Source organism: Podarcis filfolensis (genome assembly GCF_964270895.1).
Source record: "Podarcis filfolensis genome assembly, chromosome: 7".
Taxonomy (NCBI): Eukaryota; Metazoa; Chordata; class Lepidosauria; order Squamata; family Lacertidae; genus Podarcis; species Podarcis filfolensis.
Window position 1 is genome coordinate 44,767,638 of NC_139603.1, and position 17,881 is coordinate 44,785,518.

General features: G+C 41.9%; 1 protein-coding gene across 5 annotated transcripts in view; it reads left to right on the forward strand.

The window, feature by feature from the left end:
- Window positions 1–2,082: 2,082 nt before the first annotated feature.
- DLGAP1 (DLG associated protein 1) overlaps window positions 2,083–17,881 on the forward strand; it is a 292,685-nt gene continuing 276,886 nt past the window's right edge. For 2 of the 5 annotated variants that reach the window (XM_083622552.1, XM_083622557.1), the window contains exons 1-2: window positions 2,084–2,357; window positions 2,607–2,877. The gene's annotated coding sequence lies outside the window, so the exon portion shown is untranslated. Of the gene's footprint in view, window positions 2,423–2,606; window positions 2,878–3,058; window positions 3,197–17,881 lie in introns of those variants that run through there. The other 3 variants (XM_083622551.1, XM_083622561.1, XM_083622556.1) reach the window with 3 other exon arrangements.

Sequence of the window (17,881 nt, forward strand, 5' to 3'; positions counted from 1 at the left end):
TCATTGACTCCCCAGGTGTGCTGCCTTTACAGAATAAAACACAATTGGTTGCCTTGGGTATCCTTTACTTAGAAGTAACTCCCTTTAAACTAATTAAGTTTCCTTCCTACATTTTAAAAAAAATTGTAATATTTCAGTCATCCCCACAATTTTCCTTTTCCTCTGCACAGCTACTACAGGTCTGCTTGTCATCACTGGGCTGTTATTCATTAATATACAGTAACTTCCCTGTTTAGGGAAGTTTTTAATGTTTGAAGTTTTACTCTGTTTTTACTGTTCTGTTGGAAGCCGCCCAGGGTGGCTGGAGAAACCCAGCCATATGGGCAGGGTACAAATAAATTAATAATAATAATAATAATAATAATAATAATAATAATAATAATAATAGGAATTGCTGCCTCTATCACCCTCCCTCACAGATATTTCTATCTTGATTTTTTTCTATCAAAAGCTCAAGGCTGTGTATATTGTATTCCCTTTCCCACTTTTTACCTTCACAGCAACATTATGAGGTAGGGCTGACTGAGATTTGGTAGTGTTGCTGTAAATATCAGAACTAAGAAATGCTGCAGTGAAAGCAAGGAATCTGCTTTTATGACCTTGTTTACATGATCTGTGAATGTATTGCATAAGAATGTAAGGATAGCCTTCTTGTTCAGGCCAATGGCCCATCTGGTCCAGCATGCTGTTCTCACAGTGGCCAACCAGCTGCCAATGAAAAACTCACAAGCAGGACCTGAGTACAGTTAGGATTCTCCCTTACTATGGGAGAGGGATACTGGGTATTCAGAAGCAAACCTAGAGATCTGCTATGCACTTGAATCCCTCCTGCACAATACCTACAATGTGAAGGGATCTTGTGTTTCCAGAACCACAGTGCTGTGGAGACACACACTAGAGGAAGGAACCAATATCTACAAGAAGCTGCAGCCTTGCCAATCAAGGACACCTAAGTGACATAATTTAGGACTGTTCCCCCCTACCCTTTTCCTTTTCCTGTGGATTCTTTCATTTAATCATCTTTTGAATTTAGATTGAAATACCATCCAATTCACTCTTCATAAATTGCAGGTGCTGTGTTTTGTCCTCGCTAAGGCTATGATCTTTACCACCTGACCAAGGAGGATTTATGGGTGTGAGCCTCCTTATCTGGAGCTTCTGATCTAGTAGAGCAGGCGTAGGCAAACTGCAGCCCTCCAGATGTTTGGGACTACAATTCCCATCATCCCTGACCAATGGTCTTGTTAACTAGGGATGAAGGGAATTGTAATCCCAAACATCTGGAGGGCCGGAGTTTGCCTATGCCTGTAGTAGAGCCAACCCTTCCTGTTGAACAGAACCCCCCATACAAATTGCCACCCCCTGCCAGGAAAAGCCAGAAGGTGCAATTAAGGACCTCCAGCTTCATACTCAGTTTGGCCCTGAGAGTTCTCTACCTGAGCTATGGCCTTGTTTTTATTGAAGCAGGTGTTACTGAAGGAGAAAACCAGGAAGTAAAAGGACAAGCGATGACAGAACTGAGGGGTGCAGTGCAGTTTGTGCTCCACTTTGTGTGACTTGGAGGAGGAAAGAGCGTCAGAATGGTGTGGACACAGTTGCCCTGTAAATCCTGCAATAGCCGGAAATTCAGTGGATCAATAAATGACTCTCTTTCACATTCCATAATGCATTAACAAGAACATAAGTAACACCATCCCGGCTGCATGACATTCTTGCTGCCAGCTCTTGAATTCAGGGGCACTTTAGAGCACACTGGATTGCAGCCACAGAACCCAACGCTATGTGCTTCAGTAACAAGTTCAACTCCTTACAATGGGATTGAAGCATGCAGAGGATTGCAGCCTAACAGCCCTGCTCTATGAATATTTTCCCTCCTCAAAATTCGTGGGATTTATTCTCTAATTGAGGCCTTTCTGCTTTACACCCTTACTTGGGAGCAAGCCTCCAATGAACTCGGAGGACTTCGGAGCCACTCCGAGTGGCTGCACGTGCCTCGCACACTTTCCCCAGCCCCCTGCCAGAAACATCACCCGCATCCCCTCCTCCTCCTCCCCCCTTTCAACCAGCTACGTCGCCTACGTCAAGCGCTCCCCATTTCGCTCTCCGCATGTGGATGGTCTCCTTGTGTGTCTATTTCGGAGCACGTGTCTGTTTCGTCGCTCCCCGCTTTCCCTCACGCTTCTCCCTCTCTCCCCTCCTGCCCGCAGTCCAAGAAAAGGCACCGGGGAAGAGCTCGGCGGAGATGCCCCCCTCGTCGTCGTCGTGGCGGCGGCGTCAGGGGGACGGAAATCCTCTTCGCGACCCCGAGAGAGAGGGGGAGCCGTCGCCTTCCCCCCTTGGGCAACGCGCCTCTTAAGGTAGCCTGAGGAAGCACGCGGGACGAGCGGGACGCCGCCCGCCGGGTTGTCGCCACAGCCTCTGTGCGAGTGTGAGTGTGTGTGTGTGTGGTGTTTCGGGGGGTGTCTTCCCGCTGTGGCCCCGAGTGGCTGAGCAGGAGAGAAAGGGGGGGGGGACACCTCCGCCTCTTCTCCAATATTAACATTGCTTGCACGGCGCTAAGGCTGCCCTGCCTGACTAATCTTGCTCTGCCTCTTCCTTCCTCGCAGCCCCGGGCGCACACAGCTACCTACAAAGGCACGTTACAGCGCCTTGACCAGAAGGCTGTGCTGCCGCCGCCGCCGCCGCCGCCGCTCCTCGCACGCACACGGATCGCACGCTGCCGCCGCCGCCGCCGCCGCGCTTTACACACATCCCAGGATTAGCCGCCGCCTCTCCTCCTTCTCCCTCGCATCCCTCCCACACGGTGTTTTGACTTCTGCCTTGTGTGCTTCTTGGCTCGCGTATCGACTGCCTGCCTGCCTGCGTGCTTCTCAGCGGGTAAGTGGGGAGGTAAAGGTTGCGCTGGGGGAAGGGAGGCCTCTGTGTGTGTGTTGTGTGTGTGTGACAATGTCACTCTGAGGGGTGGTGGGCATCTTCCCGCTCCCACCGGCACGTCGCGCGCTGCCCGCCTCCCGAGCCGCGGGCTGCCTTTCCCTCAGCGGCTGCTGCGGTTTCTGGCGGGTTCTCCTTTGGGAGAGGAGAGCGCGCTTTCTCTCCATTCCCGGCGCCCTTCGGCCGGCGCCGTTTGGTGCCTCTCCTTCGCTTCCCCACGGCACCCACGAGCGCTGGGTGGGGAGCGGTCCTTGCGGCGCGGAAGGTGACTGCGCTGCTCTTCTGGGGTGGGTGTGTAGGGAGAGGAGCGCGAGGAAGAAAAGGGAGCCGCTCTCTTCTTCCTCTCACCGCCACCCAAACGCGCGCGCGGTCTCTCTCCCCGGCAATGCCTGCTGGGGGTTTGATTGATCAGGCTTGCTGGGGAGTCTTCCCTCAGGAAATTCTCCAAGGCCCCTCCCCCCCCCCCCGCGCCGTTTTTGCGGCAGCGTTCAAAGGGTCGACGAAGCCTAGTTGGCCTTGTTGGGAAGGGGGGAGGGGAGCGCTGGTTTGTCAGGAGAACGGGGCGATGGAGTTTCCCGAAGTGCCTGCTTTTGTCCGCACTGTGCGGAAGAGAAGCCCCTCACTCGCTGCCCCTTCTCCTCCCCGGGTGGTTGGCGGCGTTTCTGCGAGGCTGAGCAGCTGCTCTCGCTGGTTGCTGCGTGTGGCTGAGTGGCTTCTCCGCGCGCTTGCGCCGGCGACTTCCAGCCGGTTCCCTTGTCCTGTCACCTCGGATAGGCGAAGGGGCCGCTGTGGGGTCGTCAGGGCGCCTTCCGTCCGGGACTCCTGCTAGCAAGGGCTGCCAAGAAAGGCATGGCGTGCGTCCCGGCAGGCGCGGGGGGCTGCTCCTCTCCGCTTGGCGTGGGCTTCTGGCAAACTGTTGTTTGGGCTGCATTGTTTTGATTCCGGTTGCAGGGGACGCTCTCGCGCGCACGCTTTTCAGCAAAGCCCTTCTTGGGTGTGCTGTGAAAACCCTGACAAGGTCCATCCTGTGTCGAGTGAATGGCATAAATGGGGAGCTTGAAATCAAGCAGTGGCCCCTCATCGAGGCTTGTGGAGGCTATAACAAATTGCACTTTCATTTAGTGGAAGTGCAGCTGCTGGAGAAGCCTTTCAAGGCATAAGGGGGAGGAAATGAAGTCTGCATTCAGGGCACTGCACTGCTGTAATTTTCTCTCTCTCTCTTGAAAGGAATGGGAAATCTGAACAAGAATGATTGGAAAGAATGGGCAGCGTGTATTAACTGGTCCTGTTTCCTCTTGGTTTCCATAGCATTAGTCCGATCCAATGTTTATGAACTATTCATAATCAACAGTTTCACTTCTCCACTAAACCAGTAAAATGGCTTTTAATTTTTTGGGTTGTATGAAACTGGATGGGATTTGAGTGTGTAGATCAAAGCTTTTTGATTTGGCAGCTGTCTCTATGGTTATATGATTAATAGAGCAAGATGGTGATAGAGAAATTGGCATAATTCCATTTTTAACTGTACAAAAGTGGTTATCCACAAACAATCAGAAGCAAAGTACTAAGATATCCCAGGAAAGAAAATAGAACAGTTGGAGATCTCCTGCTCCCTTTTTTTGGGAATTGGATGCAGATTAGAGGAAATATGTGTAAATATTATTGTTGTATGTTACCTTACTACCAGAAGTTAATGAAATTTACTGTACTCCTTGGTGTTGACAGTAGGGGGATATTGATGTGATTTACATTATTAACTGTGCAGTAGGCAAAAAGTGAGAGTTTGCCTGGTGATTAGTGGTAGCTCTTTTACTTGAGATCTGATTGACAGCATACGTCCAACTTGCACCTGGTTTATTTTTGGAGCTATCTGATTAGAATGTAAAAACTGCAGATTTGAGTAGTTGTATACTAAGAAATAGGTCAGATTTTATTTCTAAAGTAAACATATTTAAATGACTCATTCACTACTTGGAAAAATGTCCCATTTAACAAGATTGTGTGTGCAATCTTTTAGTAGCTCGACTAAGGATATTTTTATGTTGCACCTTATCATATTACTTATTATTTTCAAACAAGATGTGAAATACGATACTGTTGTAGAGTAACTTAATGTTGTTGCGAATTTCAACATACTTCAGTTCAGAATGTAGTTAAGTTTGGATAATAATGCTTCATTGGAATAACTGTTTATCGTTACAAAACTTTTAAGAATAGCTCTTATGTATTTGACGTTCAAACACCTTCAGAAATAGTTTTCCAATTTTGTGGAAGCATATTTATAAAACAACATACTGTACTTTTCCTTGTATAAGACTAGGGGTTGTTTTTTTTACTAAAATAATGTTTAAAGGGGGGGTAGTTTTATACACGGGGGCAATATCCCCCCATTTTCTTAATTTTGAGTCCCCAAAAATCTTATACATGGGGGCATGTTATACATGGGAAAATACAGTAGGTGTTAATGAGTAGTGATAAGAATTACGGTAAGATTGATAAGAATTTTCTTTGCAAGATCTGCTTGCATGCTAATATTAAAATGTCCTCTTTGAGAAATGGTTGATCTTAATACATTTAGATGTGGATCTATCTGAGTTAGTTCAATAGTTTAGGAATGGCAAAATATGTACTGAGTAATAATTAATGGTAGTTTTCCCACCTTTAATACTTCAGTGTTCTCTTAAGTACTTCTGAAACAAGTCTTTTAAGACCTCTGATAATTAATTAAAACGCACAATTTTCTTTACTAAAAAGGCTGAAAAATAATTTCTTTTATGATCATTCTGGATTTTATGTCAGTTGAACTTCCAAAGTAAATTACTAAACTCTTATTCCCATAATCTCCTCCATTTAAGATACTAAATATAGGATGGAGTCCAAACCACATACATGTAAACAATATGCTTGTGTAACGCTTGTTAAAAGGATGGTGTGAATGAATTCAGCCTGGATTAGTCATTATGTTACATAGAAATTCAGGCGATAATATAGTATGTTGACAATGTCAAAGCCGGCTTCTGTAATGCTGAAGTTATTCTCCATGGTTTAAGGATAATGGTCTCTTAACATCTTGAATGAAGTTTCACATGAACTGTAATAGACAAACCTGATAATGTCAGAGGCTAACAATAATGTCATTTTAAGATAAAGCCCAGGGCACTGGTCCATGAAAAATTGCACCTCCTTAGCTTCTGTAAATGAAGTCAATTTTGACTTTATTGTCTATGAAATTAGATAATGTTATTTTAAAAGGGATACATGGCACATGTTTCCTCTGTGGCCTAAGCTAATGAAATATGAAAAAGAGTCTCCATGACAAAGAGTGTTGGTTTCCGAATAATGTCCTATCCCAAGTCAAGAAGAAAATCATGTATAATTTGCTAGATAATATGCAGAGATTTTCCACTGTGGTTGTATGGCTTTTCTGAAGGTTGTTGAAGTGGATTACCCAGGCTCTGTTTCTTCTTTCCCTCTGTACAAGAGTAGTCTTTCATGGAGTCCATTCAAAAGTCTGTGGGCTAAGGCCATGATCATATGTAAATTGAAAGGCTTTGATTTGGTTCATTTATATTTTGCTTTGGGAAACAAAGTGGAGCCCTGTTCACTACTTCTTCTAGAGCAGTGGTTCCCAGTTGGTGGTCCGTGGTCCTTAGGGGGTCTGCGTAACACACCTAGGGGGTCCATAGCACCATTCACGTAACATAAACTACCATAGAGGTATCAAAATTTTCAAAAGTAGGGGGTCCCTACCTTGGCTTTTGAAAAACAGGGGGTCCACAGTACTTAGTTAATTGGAAATCACTGTTCTAGAGGTCTTAAGTGTGTTTGTGTTGTGGATAAATTTATTTTAAAAGCTCTCTCTGTTAGGAACTATGCCTAATCTCTTCTCCTTTTGGAAAAATCCATTGCCTCTTCTTTTGGTATTGTGTTTCCAAGAGAAGAGGCCAGTTAATAATTGGTGCCTGAGTTTTCCTCTTCCTTTCCCCCCTGTTTGTGTCATAACTTTTAGATTGTAACCCTATAGACAGGGACTGTTTTTACTGATCTGATCTGACCGGTCCTGGGAGCAGAGTACACTTACTGTGGGCCTCTGAGGGCTATGTTGGTTGGGGGCTCCTACCAGGGACCGGATGCTTTTTTTGATTGAGTTTATAACTTTATTCTGACAAGACTCCCTCTCTGAGCCTCAGACAAGCTCTGCATGAGCCTGGTGGGCCACTCACCCTGATTCTGGACATGCGCTAGCCCTACCAATTCATAACCTCAGGGAAAGAGCTTCCCCTATGCATCTTTCAAAAATGAAAGGAGATGTATCAAGCATCTTGATGCCACAACATCCCCTTTGTTCTGGGTCTGTGGGCTTGGGCTACAATTTCCATCATCCTTCACAACAAATTCCAGTAGCTGGAAGGATGGGAGATTAGGTTCAACCCTAAAAACCAATTTTTTGAATGAACAGCCTACTGCTTGCCAGTTCCGAAGTCATGTGTCTGATATATTCATTCTCCACCATACAACATAACTTATATGCAAATAACTTCATGATATCCTGGTTCAAGTTTTATCTATTACACAGAGTGGGAGCATTTGCACTTTGAGTGTGCTCCCTGTCTTCATGGTGCATAGAGAAGATAGTCATATTCCGCATGAAATTGTAATTGTTTAGATGGAAATAATCTCAAACTGGTGAATTGTCTAGCAGCTGATATGAAATACTTTAGTTTATCATTTAGAATTTCGTTCTAAAAGTGTTCCTGCCATTCCCATTCATGGAGGAGGCTTGCAAGGCCAGGCTCTTACTCTAGAACAGGAACGTCAACTACAAGGTCATTGTAATTATTACAAATGGCTCTAGACAGTCTTTGTAACTGTATAGAACCATTGTGATCTGTAATTTTGGTGGGTCTCCTCCATTTAAATATGAAGAAGCACAGAGGTTAGATGAGTAACTTTGCCTGCAGTTTTTATAACATGAAGGCTATTTTCTGCTTATTTCCTTAACTTTGAGAGATATCATGTAATTGATAACTCCAGCCACCTTTTCGCATATTAGCATTGTATTGTCCAATATACTTTACATTTTTGGCTATTACCTATTTAAGCTATGCATGATCCAAAGTTTGCAGAGTTCTAATGTATTCAAAGGTGTGTCAAAGGAACTTCATGTGTGCCTTGGAGTTCCTGTATTCTTACTTGGGTCTCTTAGTAAGTCTAATTGACATGCCCTATTATTTTATAGAGGTAGTACCTAATAAGTGGAAAATTGTGTGATTCCTCCACCCATCTAGAACTTCTTTCCTGATCAGGGAGTTGCGGGTGCTTGACTCTCTGGAAGAGAACCAACTGGGATGCTGTTAGTGGCATCTGCATTTTTGACATGCGAATAACCTTTTTGAAGTAAGTGGAGGGACAGGTGGCATAAGGAACGCAGGAGGTAGAATTAAGCAGAGTGGGATGGTTCCATCTGCCAGATAAAATTGTGGTGATTTATCAGTGAGTGTTTTGAGGAACAAGACACCTGAGCATCTGAAGAGACAACTGCTAAAAATATCTGGGAACTCCTGATTATGCCTTGTATTTCAATTCACCCTGGGTGGCAGACTCCATAAACCTACCAATAGAATTTTTTGCATCATTACAGTATATTGTGATTCCTTTTGCCTCTTTGTAGCAGTTGTATAGCTGTTTGACAAAGCCAGAACTATAAATAGTAAATACAGCTATTGACAAAGAAATGTTTATAAAAAAGTATCCTACAGGTAGGTTTGTTTCTCATAACTGCAAATAACCATTTCATTATTTTGCAGGATGTGGTATTTATGTATTTTAAAAATAAAATTGCTACAGTATAACCTTTTGTGAAGCCAAGTATGATAAATACTTTCCCACTGCCAACAGAGCCTAATAATTTATAAATAATCTTTGGTATAAATGTAGATGTGATTTATTCTCTCTTTCGTGATGCAAATTGGCTTCTATTTCTATGCGAAATTATTATGCAAAACTTTGACTGGATGCGTATTTTCCTTTTTATGCAGAAGTGTTTATCGAGTGAATGAATGAACTGTATTTCTTTATGCAAAAGGACTACAGTGATATGACTGCAAGATAACATAAGCAGAAGCCTTATTTAATACATGGTCCCAGTTCAGAATTACAGGAGAGTCATCAAGTTGTGCTTTAGAGGGATGCCTGTTTAAAACCACATAATGGAGATTTCTTGCTCGTCTAATAGCCTTTATCTGTCTTCTAACAGGTTTCATCCTTATGTTTGTGGATAAAAGTTGAACCTGCTTTACAGTGGTCATTGTGAATCTGGCTCTATCTATTGGTAGATGCTGTAGCCTAGAAAAATGCCAACCGGATACCAGATATATATGTAAAAAGTGATTCAAAAGATGGGCTATAGTTACATCAAAAGGCCAAGGTTGACAACAGCTTTCTTTTCTTGGTTCTCATTTGGGTTTGCTTCACCTGTTCCCTCCCCCACCCTTCACTTAATCTCTTGTCTCTTGTTGCCAAACCCATGGTGCTTTGTCTTTGGAAGTTAGTTTTTACCTTTGATTATTAGACTAAATACTGAAAAGTACTATGCATGTATGTAAGGATTTAATAGAGGTTAGGACAAGCTGATTTCAATGTCCATTTCATTTTGGGGTAAAAGTCAACTAGAGTCTCAAAATGTGAGTTTGGCATTAATAGTCCATTAGCTATGAATAATATATATTTTTACAATAAGCTGTCATTTTCTGCAAAATTCTATTTTTAAATTCTTTCATTGCTTCCTATTGGTCAACATTAAGCATGTGTGCATTGTAGCATTTCTGTGAGTTTTTATGTGTCACATTATTTATCATCACTTTACGGTTTGATGTTTATCTTTTGCTTCATTTAACATCTTTACTACCTCTGACATCTGGCCCTTGACATTTTATTATGTGACTTCTGTCTGCTGTGAAGAAAGCATCTCTGTTACCTAGATCCGAGAGAAGGGCAAAAACTGTAATGCTAACATTGAACAAAAGCAGAGAACACTGTTGAATTAATTTTAAATGTTTGTTGTTAAACAACTGATTAATTGATTAGTAGAAGTGTTATATTGAGGACATCTAATTCAGATTATTTTAATAAAATAACAAAGAAAAGCCTTTTAAAATAGAACCCTGCTGCTCATTTTGCCTGAATCCTGAGAGGTACACTCTTCGTTAATAGCAGTGTAATCACACATAGATAGACACATGAATGCATATGTTTCTGTATGTATAAAATTTGAAGAAGCAATAAGCATCCTATTTCAGGGAGTTACTTCAGTTAAAACTGAAGTAAAACTAAATTCATTTTAATTTCTGAGATCTATTCATGCATTAATTTATAATCTTGTCAATCCTGCTTATCACCTAAACCAAACCCTCCAGTGGTTGGAGTTTATCATTGTAGCAGCCAAGGAGGAAATAAAAATCACGATGGTGCTGATTGAAACAGTCCCTGTGACTATGACCCTACTGACAACAGCCTAGTTTAGATGTAATGCGAAACTAAGATTTCCTTTACAAGGATATGCTGTGGGAAGGCTGGTTCACGTGTTTCCTCCTCTTCCCTTCTCCATCTGCAAGGAGATAAATTTTAAAGCATCTATTTGTGTCTCAAGATCAAATCATGGTTTCAGCTCCTGGTTTATATTAACTGTAGTCCCCCTCCCTCCATGATATTCAGACATAATAGGAAACAGGGCTTTAGTCCAAAGTGCAAATAGATTCTTTAGATTCCACCCTTTCACATCTGAAACAATGAAAAGAAGATGCACACCAGCCAAAGATTCACCATGGTGTATTCTCGTAACAGGACACCATGGTTTCCCATTACACCTGAACCTGGTCAGTAAGTGATGAGACAGTTCCCCTGGTAAAGTAAAACAGGCTAGCAATTCTGTTCTGGAAGTTGTTGCTGTGAAATATATTAGGAAATCATAATATATGATAGTTTGGCCCTTGGGAAGAAAGGACAGAAATGTTGGAGCAAAATGCATAGCAATTATCTTGATGTAAGCTCCATTGAAGATAGTGGTACTTACATCTAAGCAAACATGCATAAGACTGCATTGCAAAGTGCATAAAATTATAGGATCACTAGCTATAGGTTTTAATAAACCAGTTAAATTGGGTGATAGACAGCAGGCACTTGAAGGCTTGAAAATGGTAGATGTCTCACCTATATTTGCTTTTACTCACTTCTTCATCCTAGGTAACTGGAACTCCGTTAAATTCAGTGGCAGGTCATGCTAACTAGAACTAAAGCATCATATTCCTTTTAATACAGGGGTAGGGATTCCAGATATTGTTGCACTCCAACTCCACCCATCCATATTGATGGGAGTACAATCATAGAATCATAGAATTGCGCAATTGGAAAGGACCCTGAGGGTCATCTAGCCCAATTCCCTGCAATGTAGGAATCTCAACTAAAGCATTAATGACAGGTGGCCATCCAACCTCTGCTTAAAAATCTCCAAGGAAGGAGATATCTGGTTTTCAGCATCATGATATATCACCCGCTAAACATCACAATATGCTGGTCCATAACAATGTCTGAAAAAAGGTTGGAGCTGTGTAGAGGCATTGATTGGCTTTATGGTTTTTCCTGCGTTGTGATTTTTGCTGGTGCTTGCTCTTGTGATTCTTGTGCTCTTGTGACCCCCTGCATGTTTCATCAAGTGGTGAGGCACAGCTGCTCAGCTGGGGCAAACACAGGTGCATCAATCAAGGGTGGGAAGGATAAAAGGCAAGCAAGGCAGAAGCTCTGTACAGTGGTACCTCGCAAGACGAATGCCTCGGAAGACGAAAAACTCGCAAGACGAAAGAGTTTTTCGTTTTTTGAGTTGCTTCGCAAGACGATTTTCCCTATGGGCTTGCGAGTTTGTTTCCTTTTTCTTAAAACCGCTTGAAGAGGTGCAGTTGCGACTGACCGTGCTTCGCAAAACGAAAAACTGCGCAAGACGAAAAGACTCGCGGAACGAATTAATTTCGTCTTGCAAGGCACCACTGTATCTGCTCAGCTTTCTTCGTTGATGGACCTTGGTTTGGCTGCTTCGGGAACTCTCCTGGACTGTGACTTCAGGACTGACCAAAGGTGTTCCAACCCAAGATGTTCTGCAGAGGTGGGAACCTGACCTTACGTATTGACTTTGGACTTTGCTTGTTGTACTGGAGCCAGACTGGTATTTGATCATTTGGACTATCTGACTACTCTCTAGTGTTGTCCTTGGGACTGTGTGCACTATCAGGACTTACCTCCAGATATGCCAGGGTCCAGGACATTTTTCAAGGAAGCAGAGATCATGGTCCAAGAAGCCAAACCCTAACCCTTTCTGATGACATCACCTGCTCAGCCAACTGTTTACTTCCCATATTTTCCTCTAATATATGATTTTAATATGGCAAAAGAAAAAGTAATGCACTGATATATTAGACATGTAACTGAGGGAATTCACTAATTTGAAGAGTTTCTCAAACGAGAATAATAGACCTTCTATTTCTTCTAATATGTTGCTAATAAAGCCTAATAATTCACACAGTTGGCATGCTACATAGCAAATAGCAACAGTTGTTGTTTAGTATTACTACATCTATATAATACTGAGTTTGAAGCTTTTGTAAAGGAAGTTGAGCTGCCATTTTGGTTTATTTCCAAAATGGAAGCTACAGGTGTTATTACAGTTAGAAACAAAATGAATTAGTAGTACCTTCTTCTTGAGGTGGAAAAACTATTAATAACTGAGAATGGTATTTCAGAAATGCTGTTTGTTTATGAAAAGTTATGGGTGATTAAACTACACTCTTGCTGAGAGTAAATGGATTTTATGCTTCAGCAATTAATGTAAAGTAATTTAATTTGACAAGCACTAATGTGGACTTCAAAACCAACCCAAATTCAGTTTTTCCTTAATAACTTCAGTGGTTGCTTTGTTATAATGATATCCCTATTATTAGTGGTGTTAATCTTTCCAGATGACTAAATTTTAAGTCTGCATTGCGCAGTTTACATCATACACATGACATTATTTGGTATGCATACATACATGTATTAACCATCTAAGTAATTGTGCCTTAATCAGCTGAAATATGTATTTACTATCATTACAGACCAGTTCAATCTCTGAGCAGTGTGGGATTCCAGTGCTCCAGGTGCTTACCCAAGGCCTGTGTTTCCTTTGGAAATGAGGCACAATGGAGACTGTGGTGTCTTCATGATATATGATTTATTTATGCAGATATACAACTATGATGGAGGGTTCAAAGCATCACACTCAAGAGGGTCCTGTCTCTCCCATTGCCACGGTCTCCTATTCAAACAGGCAACCAACACTGTGCTCAGTCCCCACTCCAACTTGCTTCATTTAACAGACTGACACTCCCTCCCAGCACACCACAGCCAACTGAAGTTCCAAAACTTTGGAATTGTCTACAGACTATCTCATAGCTCCAGCAGAAAGTCTGTCTTGCTGATGGCCTATCTTCCTGTCTTTGTTCTTCTGATGTTCTCTGCCCATCTCTCAAGCGATCTCCTCTGCACAGGAAGCTGAGCCCAGCTGTTAAGAGTCTGACTTCAGTTTAACTCTCTTAAGCATTTATTATATTTTTACACTTACCAAATCCAGAAATTATGGGTGCCTTGCACCCACAAACTCATAACACTGTTTTTGTGAATGACTATAGTTGAAATAGTTTCTTTGCATCATTGCCGACTACAGCTTGTCCTCACCCCACCCCCACTCCCACCCCCATATACACTTAGGATTAAAGAACATGAATTCAACACGGATGACATTATCCTTTCAGGAGAGGGTGGAATCACTACTTAAGTGCAATTGCCTCTTCAATGCCTTTATGGTACCTTTTTTGGACCCCAACATTGGACCATTTCTTCCTTCCCCCATACCTACCAGGCCTGGGCAAGCAAGTAAAAAAAGCTGCAATATACCCAGCTTTTTGAACATGGGAGACAAGATGCCAGGCTGCATACTTTCTATGGCAGGCATGTCCAAAGTCCGTTTCAGGGGCCTAATCTGGCCCACCGGTCGGTATAATCCGACCCCTGTGGTAGTTTATTTCCTGGGGTAAAATCCAAAAAAAACCTCAACAACTTCAATCATAAAAAAAGCTCAACAGCCTTAGGGTAAAATCATAAAAAAGCTCAACAACTTCAATCCTAAAAAAAGGTTGGCCCTTTGGTCAGCCCTCATGGCCCTTCATCAAATCTGGCCCTCTATGAAAAAAGTTTGGATACCACTGTTCTATGGCGGCCTGCTTCATTGAAATGTAGTAATTCTTCTCCCAGGGTCTTCCTTGCCTTCTGTTCAACACCATTCCAATACTTCAGTTTGCTCACTTGAAGGTTCTGATAGGCTTTGGGGGCATGGCAGTTGACAGCAGGCTCAGACCTATTACAAAAGGTAGGAGAGAGAGTGAAAAATAAATCCAGTTGAACAGTTACAGATGGATCAGCAGATCAGCAGTGACAAGGTGAACTGAATGGTGATGTCATAATCTTGTCAGCTGATGGAGTTATCAGTTTTTGCATTTAGACAAAATTTAAAGTACATTCTCTTAAACGACAGCAGTTACAATAATGATTTTTGCTCCTTTGTCTATTGAATATGTAGCAGAATACTGTTATTAGACTGATGCAGAAATTGAGAGTGGGAGAACGCTCCATTTTCTGGCCTGCTAAGAGCTCTCCTTTAAGTGAAGTCATGTCACCGAAGTTTAAAATTATTTGGCTTGGAACCTTGATTATTCATAGTACTACAGTTTAAAATGTGGCCTCAATCTAGAAACGATTTCTTCTTTCCACTCGCTGAACTGGCTGCTGCTGCAGCAGACACTGTGGCAAGGGAAGAAAAGAGAGAGGCACAGACTCTAATCTTCCTCCTGTAGCACCTATTGCAATTGGGAGGTAAGAGAACCTTTCAAAGGTGAGGTGGAGAATCCCGGGAGGCCAACAATTAGAAGTCTAATTAGAACTTCCAAGGGGGTAGGAAATATTTTTCTGGGTTTCTGGTCACGTCACAAGTCAATGGTGGTTGCTGCTTGCTGCCCTTTGTGGGCAACAAGGAGGTTCAGGCAGGGGAAAGCCAGTATTTATGATCTGAAATGCTGGCAGTGTTGTCCAGTGGGGAGCTTGCTGCATCCCGCTGTGCCGTGCAAGCCCATGTCTGCCAACTTGAAAGGCGGAGCAGGTGTGACCTGGGAGTGTGTCCCTGCCATGGACGAACCTCCATCTCTGGCATGATTCGTGGTTGGTTCCTCCATAATTTGGAAAATTGGCATTAATCAAGAGGTGCTCCTAGACCCAACATATGCTGATTGCAGGCAATCAGTCAGCTGCTGAAAAGACTGGGCTTGGTTCTTTGAAGGTATCTGAATGTTTTCTTTGAAGCTTGAGAACCCTTACAACAGTCGGGAAAGGAATGGGGAGGACAAGGTGTTTTCTTGTGGTTTTCAAATGGTCTCCTTTCTTCTTGTCCTCCCCTGCAAAATGAAAGAGACGTGTGTAGCCACTGTTATGTTATTATGTTTGTTACTTGAGAAAAGAGGGGGCGGCTTTTAATTTATGCTCAACAAGGAATTTAACAGGGTTTTACTATGCCCCCCCCCCAACCGAGGCTGAATGGACTTTATTTAAAATTATTCCTGGACTGGACGAGGAGTGCTGATGGAGTAATGCAGTGGGGTGGGGGGGGGGAGAGAACTGCGGCCGAACAGGTGTAGTAAAGAGGCTGAATTTGAGAAAAGATCTTGCTTTCAACTGTGTGCCGAGGAAGAACTCCAGAGTGGGATTTTTAGTGGTGGAGGTTGGATATGCACTCAGTGAGTTATTTGAGCTTGTATGCTAGTCTGTAAACAGTGGAAGAAATGGAATGCGACCTTGTACCATCCAGATAAACACTGCAAAGAACCGAACAATGGAAGATAGGAATTAACTCTCCCAACACACCAGGTCCGGAACAACAATATATACGAAGGACTACACACCTTAAATAGAATATTTATTTAAAGATGTAACGGAGGTGCTGTTTGTAAGATGAAAAAGGCGGCCAGCTGGAAGAATGGTTTAACAGCAAGTAAAGGATGTCAAGTGGACTCTAAATAAGAAATTGTGTGACTATGCAAGGAAATGATGGTGATCATATGTTTGGAACAGAAACTGAAAACCTGATTTTAAGAAATTGTATTAAATTAAATTTATTTGGTTTGATTTGTAATAATTTGGAAAAATAATAAAAATCATTTGAGTTGGGTGAAAAAAGGAAATATTTTTTCTGAGTGCTCTCTCTTGCTAGTAATGGTCAATCCCATCCACATTTGGCTTGGGGAATTTGCTTATCTTGAATCCTCTTGATACTCCTGGAAGGTTTTTTTTAAAGAGCTCCCACAAACTTCATTAGTAGATAAAGAGTCCTAGAACATGGTTTTATCAATCCTGTTAATTTCCTCAAATGTCAGACTCATTCTTCTAAAAGCTTCATAGTTCTAAATGTCACATACTGTCTTCAAAATCTTTATTCTCACTGATTTCTTCCTTTTTTGTTGCCTCATGTGGCTTAGCCGTTTCAGCTTTGCAACATTGGGATATATGTTTTCTACCATTGGCATGTTCTGCTACTATATGCAGTATAGAAAAGAAGTGAAACAGTTGGGCATAGGTGCATGCTATATAGAGTGAGGCACAATATTTAGAATTGTATCCAACATCCAATGTACTTAGAGTAGAGCAGCTGAAATCAGTGGACATGAAAAACTTATACGCATTGATTTAATTGGGTGATATCTGCTTGTTAGAAGTCATGTGGCTAACTTTCATGCAAGTATTCAGATACACCTAAAATAGCTCTTTGGACTGTGATTACCTGCCCTCCCACCCCAAAACCTGCCCTCCTAGCAGCACACTGAATATTGCTCATTATGAAATGGTTTTAAAGGCACTTGAACCTAAGCACAATAATGCAATTTAATTGTGACAGTAGCTGAATGAATTAGAGTAGCGCACATTTTGTTACAAAGGCTGTTATTTAAACATCAGCTCTAAATATGCAATTCCATATAAAACCATAAGTAAATAATTCAGTTATCTTAATCTCTAATTTTAATGACCCTTTCAGTTCCCTGGCTCTTATTAGAATAAACAGAAATTAATAATAATGAACAAGTGTTTTGAGCTGTTCTAGTTTATTATTATTTTTTTGCTGTGAAATTCTATACTCTTAGCGCTCTCTTCTGCTCTCAGATATGTATGCACCACTCCCAAAGAGCTTAATGATTACTGTTCTGGAGCAGCTGGGGGAAATTTGAAGCCACACTCTCAAATTCTGTTTTAATGGAAGTCTAATGATTTATGTGAAATAGCACCAAGAGAATAGATTCTAGTAGCAACAATGCCTAAAGCCTATTTTTAAATGAACTTGGTTTTGCTTTCATTAATATTTGTGTCCGAACATTTGGACTTCAGGAAGCTTTGGTATTTTGGAAATAGAAACCTAATATGGAACATAATTCCTGTATATTGGAGTTCTTGTTGCTATGTAACAAAAAAAATCTAGTCAGTATTTTAGGAAAGTGCGTTGGGAATGGAGGGTTTGTTGAGTGCACAATATTTTGAAAACTCATTATTAGTTTATTTCCTTCTAAACAAAAGGTCTCAAGGCAAAACAAACAATTAAAAATTATCAAAGCAACAAATGCAGAAAGCTTTGTTCACATATCAGTATCAAATGATTGCTTACTGTTTGAATGAGCCATTGCAGATTAAAGAAAGAAAAATCATATACCCTTCCCAACTTTGCAGTTCTGTGTTTCTAAGAAATACAATGCAACAACACTTGGAATACTGTGTACAGTTTTGGTCACCTCATTTAAAAAAGGATTTCATACAGCTGGAAGAGGTTCAGAAAAGG